Below are 21,518 nucleotides of genomic sequence, written 5' to 3' on the forward strand. Positions count from 1 at the left end.
ATTTCCCGGCCTAAATCTGCAATCTTAACACAGGTTGGGCAAAATTCATCATTTTAAAATAACGTCTGACCTACAAATGCATTTTCGTGTAATGACGCGGGAAACTTACACGGGGACAACACGTAGCAAAAGAAGGATTTTACTGGCGTGCCGTGCGAGTACCAACTTGGACGTCGTGTATGATATCATGCTATTTGGGTCAATTACGAAAAATTCGTGACACCACTATCAACCCACACTAATTCTACGAAGGTCATTAATTTCCAATAGTGCGAAAAAAAAAATTTCTTAGACAATTTACGCATGCACAGCAAAGGTCTAATTACAGTAATGGCCACAAAGAAACCTCACCCACAACAAATTATCACTTTTGTATTCACTGGTTACATTTGTTTTTTCATTCTGTCAAGGCCACGAAAGGATGTCCAAGGTGGATTCACACATTTCATTAACCTTGGCCAGGAATCACCATTAACCAACCGATCTCTGTGCCGCGTGTTCTACCCCAAAGAAGAAAGCGGCTGGAGCTGGCAGCCCATCAATTGTCGAGGTTAAGAATGCGTGGAGCTATACCTCCACTCCCCTACAGCCCTACGTCTTCATGACGTGACGATGTGATGCTCATTTACAAGAATAATCTTGCATTTCGTGTTTCCATAGTTATGTCGAGCTATTACAGTGCACGTTTCTCGATTAAAATCGTCATGTAGAAACGTTATGACCCGTGAACTTTTAGCTACAGTGATACGAGCAATCATTTATCTCGCTTACAATCTGTGACGTAAAAAACTGAACGGCCCCCGTAGGGGCTACCAGAAGCTTATAATTTTCCGTCCAGTTTCACGAAATTTATATAATGACACAAATTCGCTCATTCCTAGAAGTAATCGCGTAATTAACATTTTAATTAAAAGCAGAGGAGACACTAGTTCTTTATCGCGAAACGTTGCCCAATTACGTACGAATCAGTTCCCAAGCAGCTGATAAGTCTTCCTCTATCTCATCGTCCTCCTCGCCTGGTTTCTGTTCTTGCTTCAAATCACGCCGGTAACTATATATACCACCTCTTTTAACATTAAGGAAAATTGCATTCATTGCATTTATGGGTTTCGTACGATTTTCAGAATAAACAGCAATTACTTCCTTAAACAGCATCAACAAACTTACCGTTTGTACGGAGACGTGTTGTGTTCTCTTTGAGGTCGGAACTGAATTTTCAGATTTGTTTATGTAAGCTTCGGCTTCAAAGGGTTAATTAAGGCTGTCCTAGTTTCGATCCGCACCAAGAACAATGCAAGTAATATAAGCCTGTCACAACAACAGTCACATGAAGACAGTGAAACAGCACCTTCCCGAAACGTCATGAATGTGAAATATAACTCAGACAGCGGGCAATGCCCAACATAATCTGATACTAGAAAACAGGCCAATGTCCGTCACGCCTGGATGTACGAGTGTGCCGATAATGCGATGAGGAGGGGAAAATTTAAAATAAGTTCTGACGGTGGCGACTCCGGTACCAAAAAATGCAAACAATACCACTGTGACGCCTATGACAGTGTCTGGCGGAGTCTGGGTCGGATTTGTTGGCTTGAATCTGGCTTCAATCGGCATAAACGTATTAAAACATTTAATTTATACAGAAATTTTTACAAATGTTGTACTTTCAATGTGATTCGCGAAGATAATTCTGAAATAAATTGTATTACCGTCAAAACCAAAAAAAATTTCATCATTCCCTTCTAATTTGAAAAAGCCATACTACGTTAGTATTCAAATAATATCATTTAGGTACGCTGAATGAATACATTCAATATATGTCAAGTATATTGGAATGTGTTGAAGGTCGAGTATTATACACACTCAAGACTAAAACAATAAATCGATAAAATTTGAAGTTAACATTCGGAATGGTGTAACTACGGTCTGTTAGAAACTTCTTACGTAATCTGGGAACAGCACGCATACACTGCAGCTGGATACTAGCCCAGTACAACTCACTGAAAAATTCAAATGCATAAACACTACACGGAATGTAATGACGGCATGACCGTATGGAAACTGCTCACAGTTTCATACGCTCACTACAGAAAACAGAATTCATGCCGGATATTAAAACATGCTGATAAGGACCACAAAAGTAACAACAGCATAAATAAAATACATAACTGCGACACGTAGGACTATACCTAAGGAACACACGAACAGTTCAAGAACTGCACGTAGCAAAACAGGGCAATGACGTGTACACGTTGCCAGCTTTAATGTACACAACAAACTGGCAATTTAAGCCGCATCTGTAACCTAGATGTCTAAACTATAAAAGAAAGGGATTTCATAAATATTTAAATTAACGAATTTATGACTGAAGAAAGAACGAACAGATAATGCTTGATACAATGTAAATTTGCAATGTATTTCACACACAAAAAAAAAATCGCTCCTGATGAAGAGCAGACATGCTCTAAACATATAAGACAACGATATGAACACAAAGAATCAATAACGAATGACAGCTGTTGCACTGAAAATAATCGATAAATAAATGTTCCAAAAATACATTTATCACAGTATTATCCTTGAAAAAAAACTGAGGAAAATCTCCATCCAATGTTATTTTCAGCGCTCATAGAGTCTGAAGCACAGAAACAGGCGATTTTAAGCCACGCCATGAAGCCAGGTTATTCATAAGCCGTGGAGTGTTAGAATGTAAGCGACGTACCACCAGTTTGCTACCACCCACGCCACGGCGTCTCATATAACATCGCACATCAAATCAACAACGCACTTTCCATTCTGCTAAATCAGCGAATTTTACATGCAGTATCCCGTAACAGTAATGTCTGAGTTACATTCGTATTTTTATTCACCATGCCTACCGGTGATGGACAGTCTTCTGCACGGACAACTCAATAAATTAACGAATTATTTTACCATGTCTACACGTTTAGTGTAAGAAACCCAAGAATGGCACAACAAAGTTTGATGTTAAACTTCAAAGCCATAAAACACACTGTACATGAAATATATGTATTAATATTTTAAGTTCTCGCGGTGGTGAGGATGATGAAGTTCTTCTGGGTCGTGACGTCCTGAAGATGGATAAAGTATTTTTATCCGAAACGTTCGTATGCAAACGAGTCTTAACGGCGTCACAAACCAGATCAACAACAACAACAAAAAAACTTCGTCAGTGTAGATAATTCGCAACGTTTCGAAAACAAAAAACACACGAACATCTTGGTTTTCTTCGGTTCCTTCACGCAAATTATGGAATAACAGGACTGCCTTGAAAAAGACTACTTTCACACGTCCGCATATACCATTTATCAGCATTAACCACAAACAACAATATCTAGGAATACCTTCGAGCCTCAAGAACACTTAGCCTGGAAGGCGAACACCATACTTAAAAGACATTCGAAATAACAGAATCAAATATTGTCCCAGACTTTACTAAAAGTTTCAAAGTTGATTCCCTTTCCTGCTGTCTTCATAAAACAGCCTTTTGAGTTACTTAACCTTAGTCACCATGTGTTTCGGTACGTACTGATCACATTCTATAACAACACCATGCCAAAATATTATTACATACGGTTATGTGATTTCTACCATAAATTCTGGACAAACTTTATTTATGATTAATGAATGATAAATCTGAAAGGATACGGAATTGGTCGTGGCCTCATTTAAAACATTACATAACACTCAAAACATTGCGTCAAGGAAGTGAGAAAACCAGGAAAGACCAAGTCAGAATTAGCCTGTGTTCGGGTCAGACTCGAACCAACTTTACAAACACGCCATTGTAAAGCATGAATACAATTTACCACCTGTGCAATCTGTTACAAGCTCCCAAGTGCTTGTTTTGATATTACTACCTGAAAGGTTACCATCCTTCGGCAGAAACGATCTGTCCATGTCCAAGATTACGTTCATTTCTTAGAACCTCGCCCTACCAAGTCATGTCGCAAAACTGCCTTAGGGCAAAGCTAACTTATAACATCTGGAATTACCAATGGCTGGTATTTATATTGCAACTGCTAGTGTGAATGCCGAACAGGCTAAATCAACTTTCCCTTCAGGTTTACAGCCGTGTCACATGCGGCTGGTTCCACAAAATCTGTTTTTTTTGCAAAGCAACTGTCACATTAGTGGGAATTAATTCCCAAATCGCTCCCAATACTTCCGCGAATTACGAACACCAGCCTAAAAGCAATCCTGCCGTAAGTAATTTGGCCTAATTATAATCCAATTACCAAGAAATGTAATAGACGATTCTACCCACTGGTGTTACTAGTCTCTGATAAGGTGCAAGGTCTTTTAGTTACAGAATCTGTTAATTTATGTAATTACATTGTTACCTGAAGATGTCCTTGTAGTCTGCTATAATACGAAAGCCTTGAAGTCATATGAAGCCAATCAGAAATATTAGAAGAGTTCTACATCACTCGAAATGCTTAACGTGCAGTAAAAACCATCTAAAACGGACCCAGTATTAAAAGCATACACTCATTTATTCGGCAACTTCTACGGTCTGGTACATTTTCAACGAAACCCCACGAAAAATCACATCTAAAGAAAAAAAGACTCGAATGCGTCAAACGATAAGCGACACATCTGGAAATGATAAAGCCACGAACTTCACATTCCTTACACAACTTTAAAAACAGGTCAAAACTGTGGACTGTTGAAACAGGAAGAACAAATGAAAAAGTGACAGTGGAACCACGGTTCCGGAGAATTTGACGTAAATACGTCTATACGGAAAGGAAGTTTATATATTGGCTTTATTCTAAATATTTCCTTTATACATGCTTTACAATTGCGTAAAGTTTGATTAAGACATTGCTTATTTAACTTGAATTAGTTACGCTTAAGATGGGTCTGTGGTAGCTGAATGTAATGTAAGGTACGGTAAGGTAATGTAAGGTAATGTAATGAAAAGTAATGTAACGTTTCCTAGGTAACAACAATTCCGAGTAAACACGACGTTCCCTAGGTACACTTTTTCGTTACACTTTTTTGCCGAATGACCCTTCCTTAGAGACGTATTTACGTCAAAAAAAGTATATGTGTTCAATAGTACCGAAACTTTGGTTCTTAACGTCACAAATTGAATATTTTTGGTAGGTAATCCAACAGCGCACGTCACACGGAACCCGTGTTTAGGAGATGATTTCATCGAGAAGAAGAAGTTTCAAGATACTCTAAAACGAGGGTTTCCTAAGAAGTTCCGTGACAATAAACGAATAATCTAGGTTACAGAAGCTGTGGACAACACTGAAACCAAGCATGTTCTAATGACGATGATGATGATGATGTTACATGTAATGATACCATTTGATGTCCTTGCGTCAAGCTATGAAGGCAGACGGGGGTGAGCGGAGGTAACCAATTTGCAAGTGTTTTGGACTAAACGGAAGCGTGCAGTACAAGTTCAGGCAGAGTTACCTTTACCCACAAGAAAAGTCCTCAAACCCACAGCTGACGCAGTAAGATTGTTTTCCTCATAAACACCCCGCCAGTTAAAAAAATACTACCAATACATAAAAATAATAATTCCTCTGACGTGCTCCAATGCTGGACTTAAGTTTCGAGACTGCTTTCACCCTTGAAGCACGAAGTTCATTTTAAACATCCAGTTCCTGCCACCTAACAAACTAGCTTCAGTTGCGATTACAACAGATACACTAAATTTACCCCCCCCCCCCCCCCAGCCAATTTCCTTATTCACACTTTACGAACACTTTAAGCCGTGGTATGTGGTTCTTACATGCGTCTCTCCTCGCCTGATGAGCTTGTCAAGACGGGTCTGTATTCAACAGACCTGCCCGAACAGAACTTACTTAAATTTTCAAAATGCATTATTATTTTTCCATAATTTGAGTTGAAATAATGAACAAACCGACTTTGGTCCATAGACAGGGAAGCTTGCCTCTCTTCCGCAATGGAACTGGGTATTTCTCCATTACGCAATATGAACAAACCACATGCGCTCCAGATAAATAGTTTCCGGGAAATGTGCCTGCCTATCTCATCAGCAAACCAAAGCAGGCAGAGTTCGGTTAAAACACTCTGAAGCCTTCGCTTGTCGAAATATTTAAAGAATCTAGTCCTTACCGCAAAGAAAACACAACACTTCACCGTTGCATAAGTAACTGATGAAAGTTTTTTGAGGAAATTATCGCTTTTAACAGTGAGAATCATAGGAAACAAATGCCGACTAGAAAGTAGTAATACGTCTAAACAAATGAGGTAATCCACAGTCGAAAGTAAAATCCGCGCTCCTGAGAAAATTGCGTTCGGGAAACAGGCATACTGTAGAATAGGTCCCTGTCAAATTTGAGGTAGGCCTGGCTTTATTTTGAGAAAAACACAATACGTATTCATCACAAAGATCAATTTGTAAATGCTTTTTCCTGAAAAAAAAATCGCTGTTTATTCGGGGAATAACGTGAGAAACATAAATACATGCAGTTGGGAAAATTCAGGGTTAATTACATTTAAATTATTTGGAACATAGGCCTACGGTTACCATCGAACAGAGCCTTTTAAGAAGCCATCTGCCAAATGTCTTAAAATTGGTGGCAGATACATCAGCAGACTAATTCTTACGCCTTTCGTCCACTAACAAAACACAGAAAACGCCCCAACTGTTTCTACCTTGTAACGGATTTTTTTTTAAAACGAGAAGCTGAGAATAGGGGAAACTGGAGAGCTCTTTTTGGGCAGAGCAATGGACCTGTCGTAAGACAGAACACTGAATAAAAATAGGTCTTGGGCTCGATTTTCAAACTGGGGGCTAATTAACATGAGGTTTATTGCAATTTTTCTCCATCCCTTCAACTAAATTAAGGGACAGCGACTGAAAATAGGCCACGATCACTTCCTTTCACGTCTGCCAACTCGTCTTCGACGGAGGTGAGAAAACGTCGTTAAATAAACTAACAATGAAACGATAAGGAATGAAAATTAAGATTTTATCCAATACTTTGTAGGCACATGTTCACCTATTTGAATTCCGTCACTTTAAGACAGTTCTAATTCTGAACTTAAAAAATCTCTCGCACGTGATACAACACACACAGAAATTGACATTAATTCTCTGATGCAGATACTTACACTTCACTAGGCTGTAAATTGTTAAATATGAATCATACTCAATGTAATATAAAAAAATGACCTTTACGTCAGTGTGCCGAAACCCACGATGGTGACTTCATCCTGTGTGGGAAGACTTCGAATCATACGTGAAAATGACGTGTAAATATCGAAGACCTTGAAGCAAAAGCCATGTCTGGTACGCAAACTGTACCTACCCACCCACGCCGATGTACTTCCTGTCCGTGCGTCAAAGAAATATTCACCCAAAACCTTCAGACTATGATCGTTCAAAGTCAAAATCTTGGCTCAGCAATCTCGTGTCACCGAGTAAAATATGAAGATCCGATTAAAGACGACAACGATGAAGGTATATTACTTGCTCTTGGCAACAGACTTCTTCCAGAATGTTGGTAACCACCTATAACACTACACTGCGTCACAATCCAAAAAAAAAAACACAATCGACATGATGGGATATCAAGTTTTCACGGCGACGAGAAAAAATATGTTTTCCGGGGGAAGTTGTTCCGTGTCGTCTGGTAGGAACTGGCCGACACTTCAGAGGACCTCTGAAACGTCAGCTACACGGCGCAAAATCCCACAAGGCGGTCAGCCTTTTATCAACATCTTTATCGCAGTAAAACTTCAAATCTGAGATAAATAGTGTTCCTCCGGGGACCACTTCAGACATTGCACTCCTGAAACAATGTGCAATTCATTCAATGGTCGCAGAAGCTACAAATGAAAAAGTATCCACGACAGAGAATATCGTAAACGCCTGAAACTTTACAAAGAAATAGTCTTTCTATCGGCAACTTTCCTCTCTAGCGACCTTGGAGCTAATTACAGATTTCAACAAAAAAAAAACAACAATTTCGAACCTCTACAATTTCCTGCGAGTCCTGGGGAACAATTAAATGCTAAATTCTGGCTCAAGGACCTTTATTTCACAGCGATGTATCAACTGCTAAGGTTACCAGTGGCGTGCAACGTCAAATCCGATACAGACATGGCATGACTCTGAATTATGATCAGAGAGATGTGTGTGAAGGAATGAACTGTACGTGGCCAATTTTCAGTACCATCTCGACATTTTTTTCTAGAAAAAATGTAAACCACAAATAGTTCAGTGAGAAAATCTATCGGCCCTTTTTTCTCGTGACGAGGATTGCACAATTTGTTGTAAATAATCGCATCCTATCGACCTAAATATGTATAAAAATCTTAATAACAAGGATGTCATTACCTGGATATTCAGCAGCCTGATTCCGTAAGAACAAAGTAGCACCTTCATTGCAGACGAAGAAAATATCCAATGAAAAAAGTGCAATGGCCACTGAACACACTAAACAAACTCCAACACACCCAAGTTCGCCGCGTTTCAAACTACATATCTCCACAACCGGAGCCAGTATATGTCTATTGTACTCGGTGCACACGAACTAACCGCGCACAATACAAGGTCTCTGTGTGGCACCACAAGAGACTTTAATAACACACAGAATACAGTACAATAGTAATCCTTCATACAAATCACTTCGAAATAAGCAGATATACAAGACTCTCTGTGGAAGAGTTACAACAGAATCAATTATTCAACTTCAAGAACTGAAAAATAAATTAAAGAAAATATTCTGATACGCTGATTGGATAAATCTGTCTGCATCTGACTACAGCTACTAAGTAATGCTACATTCAGTGCCTTAATATCGCAGGACGTCCTTGAAAGAATGTCTTGAAACTGCTCTACTATTCCGCTACGTTTGTCTGCAGGCAGGTAAGTGTTAGGTGCACAGCTGACATACAAACACGAGTTCGCCTCTCGGAATGGGAAACGACGCGAGTGGCCACTTTTTAATAAACCAAAAGCAATTAACAACCTGAGAGTAGCAAACCAAGTTAATCAAGGACTCCGATGACGACCTAATTCTCTGATTTGTTTTATACGAAATAATATCTGAAAATACAATTACCACCAATCCATATTTTACCCCAGTTCTTCAATTACCTACTTTAAGCAAGTCAGTGGTAATATAAAGTAATTCTGCCTATTACGAGCTGTCTCATTCCACTCTAACCTTAGGGTCGTGAGATCGAAAATCCGTTTGAGACACGGAAGTGTGCAAACGTGTCTCTTCCTCGCTTTTAATACCTAATTACGAAACGAATCACGTTGCGATGGGCTAATCCCTCAAACTACGAACTCCCACCGAATGTCTCAAAGTTAATTTGAAACGTTTATACCATTAACTTTAAGACTACAACACCCGAACGAAAGCCTTTCTTAGTAAACACAAATTTATTCTAATTTCGAGAACAAATACGACTGAAAACTCCGGCACATAGCTTTTTCAATAACATGGGTTCAAGAAGGATTTATCTTTGTTACTTGACAATAAGAGATTTTTAGTCACGCATAATTTATACAGACTCAAGCGCCCTTGTTATCAAGAATTAAACTGATAGGTCATACGGCCGCCGTGCAAATCCTACCAGTAAGCGAAAGGCCTTTCCTTCCATCTACATTTCACTTCAACTCTCAACTGGAAGCTGCAAGTCATAGAAATCATTACAATGCAGAGTGGGGAAACACCAGTCACACGCACTAGTAGTCATTCACTCGATAGATCGATCCACTGTAACAGACAACACGCACTTGCTTGCACGCAACTGGTTTACTGACAGAGTGACCGACAAACCAGCTCGAACTCTTCCGTTACACTACTGGAAGTGTTGGCGACGGAGCTGAAATGCGTTCAGGTGCACCAGCGACTCTCCTCGCTCCAGCACGGCCTCCAGAACGACTGTGAGCGAGCGAGAAATACAGGTATCACGACGGCATGCTTCGACCACGAAACAGTCTAATCAAAAACATGAGCACTCCTGTCTTTTCGTTGCACGAATAAACAAGCTTCGACACTGTTTAAATACTGAAAATATGACGAATCGTGGATCAGAATAAAAACTAACCCATCAGAATCCTTCTACAGAAATCAATAGTCGCTCAGGTAGTCAATAGATTTTCTACCATTCACGAAGCCAGAAAATTAATTACGGCGGACCACAGACCCTGTCCTAAATAATTCCATATACACACACGCTATTTCTTTAAGATCCATTTTAATATTATCGTCATATCTAACCCTAATCCTTCCAAGTGGTCTCTTCCCTTCAGGCTTGCCGTATTAAATTTTGGTATCTTTCAAGATAGCCACAAGTTCCGTCCTTTTCATTATCACTCCTCAACACCCTGTTCTCAAACACCTGCAAATCTGTGTTCCTCCCTCTGAGTGGGAGACCATGTTTCGTATCCATACAAAACAACAGACAAAATTTTTGTATTGTATACTTTAATTTTCAGGTTCTTAGAAATCAGACGAGAAGACAAAAATATTTTGAACTGAGAAGCAGCACGTTCAAGATAACCTATGCAAAATAAAAGTTCACAAAACAAAAAACATGATGTTTAAGAATAACACAATGAGACTATTGAAGAACACACACAAAGCAAATTCTGCTCTAAAAACATAAAACAAATTGGCAACATTATTCTGGGACGAAAACAAAGAAATTGCCTCTACGCCAACACTAACGTGCCTGTATTCCCATATAACAAAAACCACGGATGCGTCCATCTGTTCATGCGTCACACGATTATCTATAGGTTTGGTTAATCTTCAATGTGTTCAGTTTATTTAAGAAAGCTCTTTTTGGTTTGCTGAGTCTGTAGTTCATAGCATCACATGAGACGCAACCATACCCCGATTATATACATTCTACAACCCAAAAATACATAATTAACCGCGCATCACATATCAATACAAGTATTTCTGTTTTTTAAAAAAGTTTTATTACCCTTTCGGTTTTACGACAGAAAAGAAAAATAAACATTTTTGTACTCTGACATTTATTATTTCGAATCAACGCTGAGATTAAATATTTCGGGACAGGAGGTTAAAAATATGTACTGTTGTTCCTTTCATGCCCCCCCCCCTAATTTAAGTAATACAGGACGCATACTGTGAAGCATCATATTCGTAATGTTACAAACAAACAAATCCGCAGTTTGTAGAAGTTTAATTATCGTCCAATCGTCCACTCTCCGACTTAATGTTTATACAATAAAATTTATTGATTTGTCAGTAATGAACTGAAAGAAACAATACCTATTCTAATGTACTACCCTGGCAATCTCCCAACGAAAAACACGAAAAACTTCAGCCATAATCATACTCATTTCGAATATACACGCTGAATTTTATTACGACAAATTTACTTTTCACACAAAAGTTCACAGTGCACCGAACACAACGTAATTATAAATTTAAAAAGGTTATTAAAAGAGTTTAATTTAATTTAATTAATACGAGAGCTGTCGCTAAACACACACACATATGCATATATGTAGGCAGAAGGTTTGAGAATTTCAGAGGTAATTTGACCGAAGGTCACAGATTACTGAGAGGCGAAACACGCAGTCCACAAGTTTGGTCCGTTTGTTACCACACGCCTGCATTATAATGGCCCCCACGATTCACTGCCACGGAAAACGTAATTGTAACATTACAAGTTGAACTTAGAAAAGCGTTTACTGTCAATACTCGGTGAAACTGTGATTATAAACGTCCGCGGTCTGTACCTCAGACTATTTGGCGTCGATTAATACGATTATCAGTGAACAATGAATTTGCAAGGCCAAGGAAAGAATTGGTCGTGGCCTAATTTAAGATCATATCTCGACATATGCCGGAAGAGACCGAGGAAAACCACGAAAGTCTTCGGTCTCTGGGATCGAGGGGTATTATCATCAACTCGACAGTGACATCTGATCGCGTGAGTTGAAATAATAAGCACGATATACAAGAATGAAACATCAATCAAACTACAAATCCCTCTTCGGCAGGAGGCAAGGCGATTAATTTTATAAAATCCAATTTCCAGGATGGAGCACGAAAGACTGCACTCATATTCCTCCGGAAACCAAAAATGTTAAAACACAAAACCGATGTACAAATACACAGTAGCAAATGAAAAGTGACCTTAGCTGAAGGCAGACCACTCAGCTGACCTAGACCCTTTTAGATTGGTACTGAAGTGTAAATAATTAATGCACTAGGAACTTTATTATAGAGTACGGACAAAGAATACGGCTATAGCACTCGATAGACGTTACTTTATAACATATCGGTACCAGGACCTGGCAGATACGCTGCATTCACAGCGTAAAAGGTGACCTACATGATGTAAGCAGTTTATTGTAGAAAGCAGGGTCCCCCTCCATCACACTTCTTATATAACAGAACACATAAATGATAACGCTGTTGAAAATGAAGGTAAACAAGTAGACAAATACTGAAAGCGATACAAAATTTGTGACAGACACTAAAAATATTACAGTACTGTTTTATACGTGTATTCAAAATGCGGAATTGTGACTAAAACATAATTAAATCTTACTTATCTTATAAAGGACAAAATTAAATGTTTGAAAACAGATTTGTGCGTAAAGATTTTCAGAGAAAACGTAAAAAATTCTGATTTCGCTCATAAAACACACAAATAGGCCTACATCCTTCCTCTTTTTAAAGAAGCTTTATAAAATGTATCAAAAATAAATACAATAAAAAATTATGAGTATATTTTAAACTCGGGGAATAATTTTCAGAATTAAGTTTTCAATAATTTGCCTTCCGTTTAATAGCCTAACTGAAAGGATTAAGCGGCAAGAGGCAAATAAAATCTCAAAATGAGAAGCTTCGCAATTTGTGCTCATCGCCGGATATTATTAAAATGGTAAAATAAAGATAGATAAAATAAGTTAGGCATGCAGCATACATGGAAGCGATGGAGAATACACACGAATTTTGATCGAAGAACATGAAGAGAAGAAACCACTTTTAAAATATAGGCGTATATGGGGGGATAATATTAAAATGAATCTTAAGGAAACAGAGTGAAAGGGTGTGGTCTGCATTCGCCTGACTAGGATATGGATCAGTGGCGAGCTCATGTGGACTCAGAATAAAAAGTGGGAAATTTACTGATTAGCTGAGCTACTACTAGCTTCTCAAGACAAATGATGTTTCACGGAGTTAGTTACCAAATATATGCATAAAATAAAATTAAGTCAAATTTATTATAGGGTCCTGTTTTTATCGTATTTTCCCATTACTTCCTATTAGCTCTGAAGATAGAGACATAATGTTCCACCCAAACAGCGTCACAACCCAGAATAGGAGAGGAAAGATGTCTCTCCACTGGAGTACATTTTCCCAGTATTGTTCTGTTGTGCAAACTCTTCTGTTGTCATTCAGAACGAGGGCAAACGTTTCCACGAATTTTAAAAACAAATGCTTCACTTAAAAATAACGTTAAACAACTACATTACTGCAACATAGAGACGTCATAATGAGTACGAAGCATATTACATAATGCCAGGGCGCTGTGCCAAGGTACACACACTTACTGTCACCGCGAAGATGTGCGAGTTGTCAGGAGTCACTGCGAGCTGCTGTAATCTTTGTGCCAGAGAACGTCGACGTGCAAACATACAGACAGCATTCACCTTAAAAGGGAGAAAAAAAAAACATACAAAATACCAAACGAAGGGCAGTCCTTCTTGAGAAGCTGATAGTTTCTCAGACAGCAATAAAATTAAACGCTTTTACGTAACACAAATGGTCGTTACCGTGTTCACAACAGCCCAGCTCCAGGTTCTACTCTGAGCTGGGTGAATCCAGCCCAATTTCCCTAAAATACATTTTAATATTATCCTCCCATCTACGTACAGGTCTTCCGAGTACAACACACACGTGATGAAAAAGAAATTTAGTTCTGTTTTAACTGCATTTGACTGGATTACTCAACAGTAAGACGTGTCTTGCTTCTTGATTTGACATTATCCAGTAAGCTGAACAGTTACTCACAGCGACATTAACAAAGCGTATTTTCTTATATCACAGGTACGTAACTATTTTTAATCACACAGGGAGACGAAATTACACCAAGAAAATTACGCGAGCCACAAAACATACATCGACGGCCGAGGGTTGAGAACCCCTGATCAAAAATCCTTTCTAATCAACACTAAAGCAGTCTCTAAGACGCCTTCAAACAGAGGGCCATAACAGAAGAACAAACGGTGGCCTTTCGAATCCGCGATTGCCAATTTCAGCTGGTAATGCCACGTGACCGCCACGGTGGTATAGCGGTTAGAACGCTGGCCTTGTAATCCTGGGGGTCTCGGGTTCGATTCCCTGCGGTGCCCGAATTTATAACTTGTGTTGGGCAAGGCCGTGGTCTAGGCAACACGGAGTTTTCCTCCGTGGCATCCCAACAATTACTCCATTCACACACAGAAGAAGGCAATGGCAAACCACTTCTGGATCATCTGCCAAGAACGTATATGAACAGGTCCCAGTCCGAGAAAAGGATGGAAGGATCCTGTTCATATGGACCTGTCCTCAGACAGAACACTAAATAAAAAAATGCCACGTGCATCTTAGAGAACGTCACCGGAAATGGAGTCTCGTCATCACAAGACAAATTTTAAATGCGGCTGTAGACTGGCGTGATCACTGTGATGAACAACCTGGTCTACGGACGGTAAAGCAGTCTCTGTGACACGCACGCGACAAATTCTCATACTTTAAAACCTTGTAGTAGGAGGAAATGACCTAAAAACGTTAGTAGAATTAGCATGGTGAATGGCCTTGGAAATCTTTATGGTTGCGCACTCACAAATTTCTTGATTCACGGTGCTGTGATCAAGCGTAGCAACAGCTCTGCTTACTTTGTGAAGACAGATTCTGTAAACTAATTAAATGCACCGTAAGCAAACTACAAATACTATTTGTTACAAAAGTCTGTACAGAGGATGAATATTTAGTTCGCATGGATAAGACCAGGGCCCAGTGACGGCGACTCCATGAATCCATGAAGTTAGTTACAGCAACACAGAAATAAATAACACTCTCGGTGACGAAGCTGCAATTTCGAAATTCGAAAGGGGACACCCACTAGCATTTGTCCTATTCCTCAGAAAATAAATTTTGACAACGAAGACCAATAATTCCACAACTATGGCTTCTTAATCTCATGGCGGCACGCTAAATGTTTCCGGGGATAAATATTTCTGTCGTTTGGGATGTTGCGCCGTGTAGTCTGGTATAACTTTACCGACGCTTCAGAGAATCTTAGTGCCTCCATCATCAGGGAGACAACTCGGTGCTACAACCCAGAAGACAGCCATCTTCAGACGCACCGCCGTCGAAACCTCAAATCCTTCCTTTCAGGGAATACGTTAGAAAGAATACAACTAATGTTCAAGTGTCCAGCACACAAGTGAAAGTAGAATAATATGAGCCCCTTGTTTATTGTGCAGAAGTGATATCCAATGTTGCCTGATCCAATATTTTAACTGGAATGCAAAGTTTTGCCAGTTTCCTTTCACTTCCTTTCGAAATGTATGCAGATTACACAAATAACATGGGAAGGTCAGTTTCCGCGTGAGTACGATTCAATCCAAAAACGTCTGTTAAAAATTGCAGAGGCAGGAAAATAAATATATGATATTAATTCGGTGTCGTCTATTATAATTAGTCAAGGAAAGAGTTAGTGAAACGATAAAATCCGAAAATAGCGGCCATAGGAATTTGGATGGAGGCTTATATGCACAAAAGTTTTAATTGCGCAATTTTTAATTTCGTTGAGTCTAAAATAACAGTCTTCACTTGCATGTTTAATTTTCCTGAATCGGAAAAATGTTCCTGGAAATCTCCAGAATTCTCCAGCACTTCTCCAGGATAACCCCACGACCACCGATGAACACGATAAGAATTCTCCAGGACAACCCAACCCATCAAAAACAACATTATATAACCTATCCTTAACTTAACTAACTTAACTAAACCTAACCTAACCTTACTAAACCTAACCTAACCTAACCTAACACGTCCTAACTTTACCTAACGTATTGTAATGTGGCCTAAACTAACCGAACCTAACCTAACCTAACCTAAACTAACCTAAACTAAACTAAACTAACCTAACCTAACTAAACCTAACCTAACCTAACGCGTCCTAACTTTACCTAACGTATTGTAATGTGGCCTAAACTAACCGAACCTAACGTAAATTAACGTAAGCATGCCGAAGCGTGGTGTAGTGACCACGCGTGATTTGCTTTGACGGCGTGACGAAAGGTCGCCTTAATTATAAAAATCTGACGAAGATTTTAAAAGCGTGACTATGCGTGACCTACTGTCATGGCGTGAGGAGAGGTGGCCAAACGTGACGAAGATTTACAAAACGTATCGTAACCTACTAACCTAACCCAACGTAACTTACTGTCTCTATCCCTGAAGATGGATGTAGTATGTTCATCCACTAGTATCCAGCTACAAGTCCATAAGGCTTTACAACCTATAAGACCAACTTCGACAGCAAAACTGTGTCAAAAACAATCGAAACTGTAACACTGAGGACTCACTATCCATCACAATAACGTTAACCACTAAGACCGGGTATATCCGGGCGTGTCAACAAGACGCCCCAGTGACGCAAGCGAGACTCGACGTAATGGCATGCTATCATACGGCAGTAGCCAAACCCAACATCGAGGCCAATTATTCTTGCCTGCAATTGAAAGCCATTGCGTGACAGGAGTTGGTGTCTCCATGAAGTTAAAGAACGTGGGGAGGGGGGGGGGGGGGTTAGAGGAATCAGAAGAAGAAAAACAAGGGTTTCACTTCAATGAATGAAATTTATTTGTCTTTCGCCTGTTTGCTGGATGCCTGGGAGTGGATTGTAAAAGAATGGCAGCCATGCGAAAGGAAATTACATCACAGTTGATGGAATCAATAAAAGTAATCTTCCCTCGGAAATATCTAAAGTCCATTATTATCCAGCTTTAAAACACCGTGTTCCAACAACACGATTTCAACCTTAATTAAATTATATAGATCACAGCCTCTACGTAAATACGCGGAACGTAAGGTGCAGCGATCAGCGTCAAAGTCGATCAAACAGCAACATCATAACGAGTTATCTATCAGTCTACCGCCATCAAACCAAATAAGCAATTTCCGAGGTGCCACAACGTCATCTTCCATTCTTACACCTTTTGACATGCAATTACGTGATATTTTGTACATGTTTCCATGGATGTACCCAGTTAACCCCTTGTTGAAGAGCCCCCAAACCCACTACCAACTGTGTGACCCGTCGTTCTAACCCTATGTGTTTAGGTAAAACAAATTTGCCAATGAAAGCATACAAGAAGGAAAAAAGAAATAAGAAACTAAACGTACGAACAGTAGATTATGCACCAGAAATGATACTTGGCATTACATTTGTCAGGGGAACACATTAAACAATAGAATATCGCCATCTGGCTACACGTCGTGTTCAGCGTAAACACCAATCATTGGCTTTCGGAAATAGTTATAGTTATAGTTATTTTAATATTTTCCGTCAAATCACAATTTTAATAATATAATAAAATATAAAATATTTAAAATATCATTTGTAATTCGAGTTTTAAATTTAACAATCTAATTTATACCTGAGGACGGTTAAATATAACCGAAACATGTCGTAAGAGACGTTCCAATTTGTAAATCGATCATTCGATGCGGAACGTGAAATGATATTTTAAATATTTTATATTTTATTATCTTATTAAAATTGTGATTTGACGAAAAATATTAAAATATTAACCTAATTCACAATATGACGCAAATATACTACCTTATAGTTATTTTTGTCTCACTGTAATACAGTCAGTTTAATTTACGCCGGTAGTTAACACTTCATCATCGAAAGTAATCTTTAAGTGCACAACGGCGACAACACACAATAATATTTTATTTATTACATAACCTGACTTATCTATCAGTCTCAAAATGTCAAAAAGCTCGTCTCGGATGTACCCCTATTTAACTTTACTTATAGTTTATAAGTAAAGTTAAATAGGCCGTGGTCTAGGCAACACGGAGTTTTCCTCCGGGGGCTTCCCCGGTTTCTCCGTGGCATCCCATTCACACACAGAAGAAGGCAATGGCAAACCACTTCTGGATCATCTGCCAAGAACGTATATGAACAGGTCCCAGTCCGAGAAAAGGATGGAAGGATCCTGTTCATATGGACCTGTCCTCAGACAGAACACTAAATAATAATAAGATGAGGTGGTCTAGCGGTTAGAACGCTGGCCTTGTAATCCTGGGGTCTCGGGTTCGAATTTATAACTTGTGTTGGGCAAGGCCGTGGTCTAGGCAACACGGAGTTTTCCTCCGGGGGCTTCCCCGGTTTCTCCGTGGCATCCCAACAATTACTCCATTCACACACAGAAGAAGGCAATGGCAAACCACTTCTGGATCATCTGCCAAGAACGTATATGAACAGGTCCCAGTCCGAGAAAAGGATGGAAGGATCCTGTTCATATGGACCTGTCGTCAGACAGAACACTAAATAAAAAATAATAATAAATAGTTTATTTAACAACAGTCAGCAACTCAACATATAGAGTCGAAAGGTGAATAATTAAGTATAAAACATACGTAAGAAAACAGTCGTGGCCTAATTCAAGATACTATCCTGGAACTTGACTTAATTTAACATAAAAAAAACACGAAATACCTCAGTCAGGTACGGTCTCAAACATTCTACCTCAAGAATTCAAGCATCGAGTGTGGGAATTTAAGAAGTATTACATTGGAGTAATCACATAAGGCATAACGTCCGTGGAGAAGTTCATGAAAATCCGAACATACATTATCTAGATATTACATTGCGTGCACAAGTGGTTCTTCAGTCCATTTATTACGTTGGATTAACGTCCTTGTCGTGAAATGAAAGCGCCATTAATGTACTATCAAGCGCATTCAATCTTCACTAAAAGTTAATATTACCACGCACTATTTTCAAGAGCAGTCCATTATATTTGCATTCTCGTCTTGATAACCAACATTTCACTTTCAACAGGGACCTAGCTTTTTATACAGCTTCCGATAATTATTTTCATTAACATCTGTGACTCAACAAATCGAACCCAAAAACACTGGCAAAACACTTGCTATGCTACTTAGTTATTCCAAGATTCTAATTTCTAGTTAACAACCTTGTAATTACTACTGCATATCTCATAATTGAGGCTGTAATTGCGACGATGATCAAATTCAAGCTCCCACTTACACGGAGACGTAAATTAAAACACGGAAAAGTGGAAAGGAACTGACACGACCTTAATATATCGCACTGGAAATAGTAAACAAATGGACTGGAACACTTATACCACATAACTAACTAACTAGATGGCTTACGGAACCCGAAGGTTCATCATCGAATTAACCGAAGCCCTCCACCGGACCCTGTCCTGGGCCAACAAAATCCACTCTCCTTCAACTCCTATCTCCCATAGATCCCGCCTGAGATTATCCTCTCATCTACGTCTAGGTCTCCCCAGCGGTCTCTTCCCCTCAGGCTTCCCAACCAGTTCCCAGAGCACACCTCTTGTCCCATCCATGCGCGCTACATGCCCAGCCCATCTCATTGTTCTCGACTTAATCACCCTGATAATCCTGGGGGAGGTTCATCTTTATGCAGTTTTCTCCACGCCCCATCGTCTTCCCTCTTAGGCCCAAATATCCTCCTCAACACCCGATTCTCAAACACCTGCAATCTGTGTTCCTCCCTCTGAGTGAGAGACCATGTTTCGCACCCATACAAAACAACAGGCAAGATTATTGTTTTGTGTACTTTAATTTTCAGGTTCTTAGAAATCAGACGGGAAGCCAAAATATTTTGAACTGAGAAAAAGCAAGCATTTCCAGAATTTAATCTCCTCCTAACTTCCTCATGAGTGTCATTTTGATTTGTTATTGTTGTTCCCAGATATTTGAACTTTGAAACACTTTCAAAGGACTTATTAGCTAACCTAAGATAATTTTGCCCGCCTGTCTTCTGATGACGAGATACTAACACTTACTTAGTCTTTTCTGAATTTACTTCTAGCCCTGTTTATACCACATACCAGTCACCTGAAAATTTCCATGTCCTGTCTACATTCCAACTATTACCAGATAATTCTGAGGCCTTCATTAATATCTGTTATGAATGCGGTACCAGTAAATCCGCGTTTTATAAAAGCGAATGTTAAGTCCGTTGTGTTGACTTTGGCCCACAGAGATGACATTTGAAAATGTGCGCGGAACTGGGAGAAATTGTTGAAATTACGTAAAACGTAGCGCTTCTGATATTTTTTATCGATGTTCCCCAGCAAAAAAGTTTCGAAACATAATTTTTACATTAAACGTGTTTTAGATTATATTACAGAGAAATACATTAATGTTAATATATGTGTATCATACCTTTCAATTATAAAGTTTGGTTAATACTTGTCTTTATGATTTAAGAAATTCAGACAGACAGTGATGAGACGTAACGTACTAACAAAAGAAAACAAACAGAATACGGTGGCAGAGAAGTGTGAGAAGAGCCAACGAAGGCACGGAAAAGAAACATAGGAGAAATCAGAAAATGAGGAAAGGATGAAAAAACGATAAAATAGATTTTAAAACAAAGCTAACGGGATTAATATAAGAAATAAACAATTCAAAAATACTTTTTAAACTACTGATTTCTATAAGATCTACAGCTATTTTTAACAAGGCGAAACGAATACATTTGCTTCGTCGTGACTAGACACTAACTGTTCATCCACGCTAATTTAATTTACAGATTATGTATCCTGGTTAGTACGATTTAGAACCTCGAGAAAAGAGTTGATCTTTGTAGGCTGAACACTAACTGTTGTATCCAGTAGCTTTCAGGTACACAGCGCTCGGTCTCAAACTCCTATGTTTATCGACGTACTGTGTATACGTACAATTAATGACTTTTAAATCCCGGGTGTTACAAGCCTGGCATATGCATGTCTGTCAGTAAAGTGGTACATACGACTACCTTTGGGAATTTGTATTTTATCGCATTAGAGATTACATCTTTCTCATGGCAATTTACAGTCCTCTATTAAACATCAAAAAAATTACTTGGCTTTCAATCTTCTTACAAATAGTTTGAACTCTTAGTTTTAAAACTACAAATGTCTCAACGGTACAGGAAGATCTGAAGAAAACAGACCATTTTTAGACTTGGACATATATGGGAGGATAATATTAAAATGTACATAAAATGTAAATAAATATGGTGAAAGGGTGTGGACCAGCCGCATTTGAATCAGGATAGGGAAAAATGAACAAGACAATGAAATTATGAATTCCATAAAAGACGGCTAATTTATTTACTGGGTGAGCTTACTGTTAACTTATAAAGGAATTAGATAGCCAAGCAGTTAGCTAGTTAGTTGTAGTGTATCTGTTCAATGAAGAAGGCAAATAGGAAAACGGTGTGTT

General features: G+C 39.0%; 1 protein-coding gene across 5 annotated transcripts in view; it reads right to left on the bottom strand.

Moving 5' to 3' along the window:
- The window catches only part of ATP8B (ATPase phospholipid transporting 8B), an 81,603-nt gene that overhangs the window by 47,598 nt on the left and 12,487 nt on the right, over nucleotides 1-21,518 (bottom strand). The window contains exons 1-2 of one of the 5 annotated variants that reach the window (XM_022080912.2): nucleotides 9,601-9,905; nucleotides 8,354-8,672 (exon numbers count right to left, since the gene is read on the bottom strand). The exons of 1 other annotated variant lie outside the window; for it this stretch is intronic. The gene's annotated coding sequence lies outside the window, so the exon portion shown is untranslated. Of the gene's footprint in view, nucleotides 1-8,353; nucleotides 8,716-9,600; nucleotides 9,906-13,567; nucleotides 13,673-21,518 lie in introns of those variants that run through there. 3 more of the 5 variants (XM_022080913.2, XM_022080915.2, XM_022080917.2) reach the window with 3 other exon arrangements.

This window comes from Zootermopsis nevadensis, unplaced genomic scaffold (assembly GCF_977971745.1).
Source record: "Zootermopsis nevadensis isolate Lab colony 2312 unplaced genomic scaffold, Znev_1.0 Znev_ptg000008l, whole genome shotgun sequence".
NCBI classification, from domain to species: domain Eukaryota; kingdom Metazoa; phylum Arthropoda; class Insecta; order Blattodea; family Termopsidae; genus Zootermopsis; species Zootermopsis nevadensis.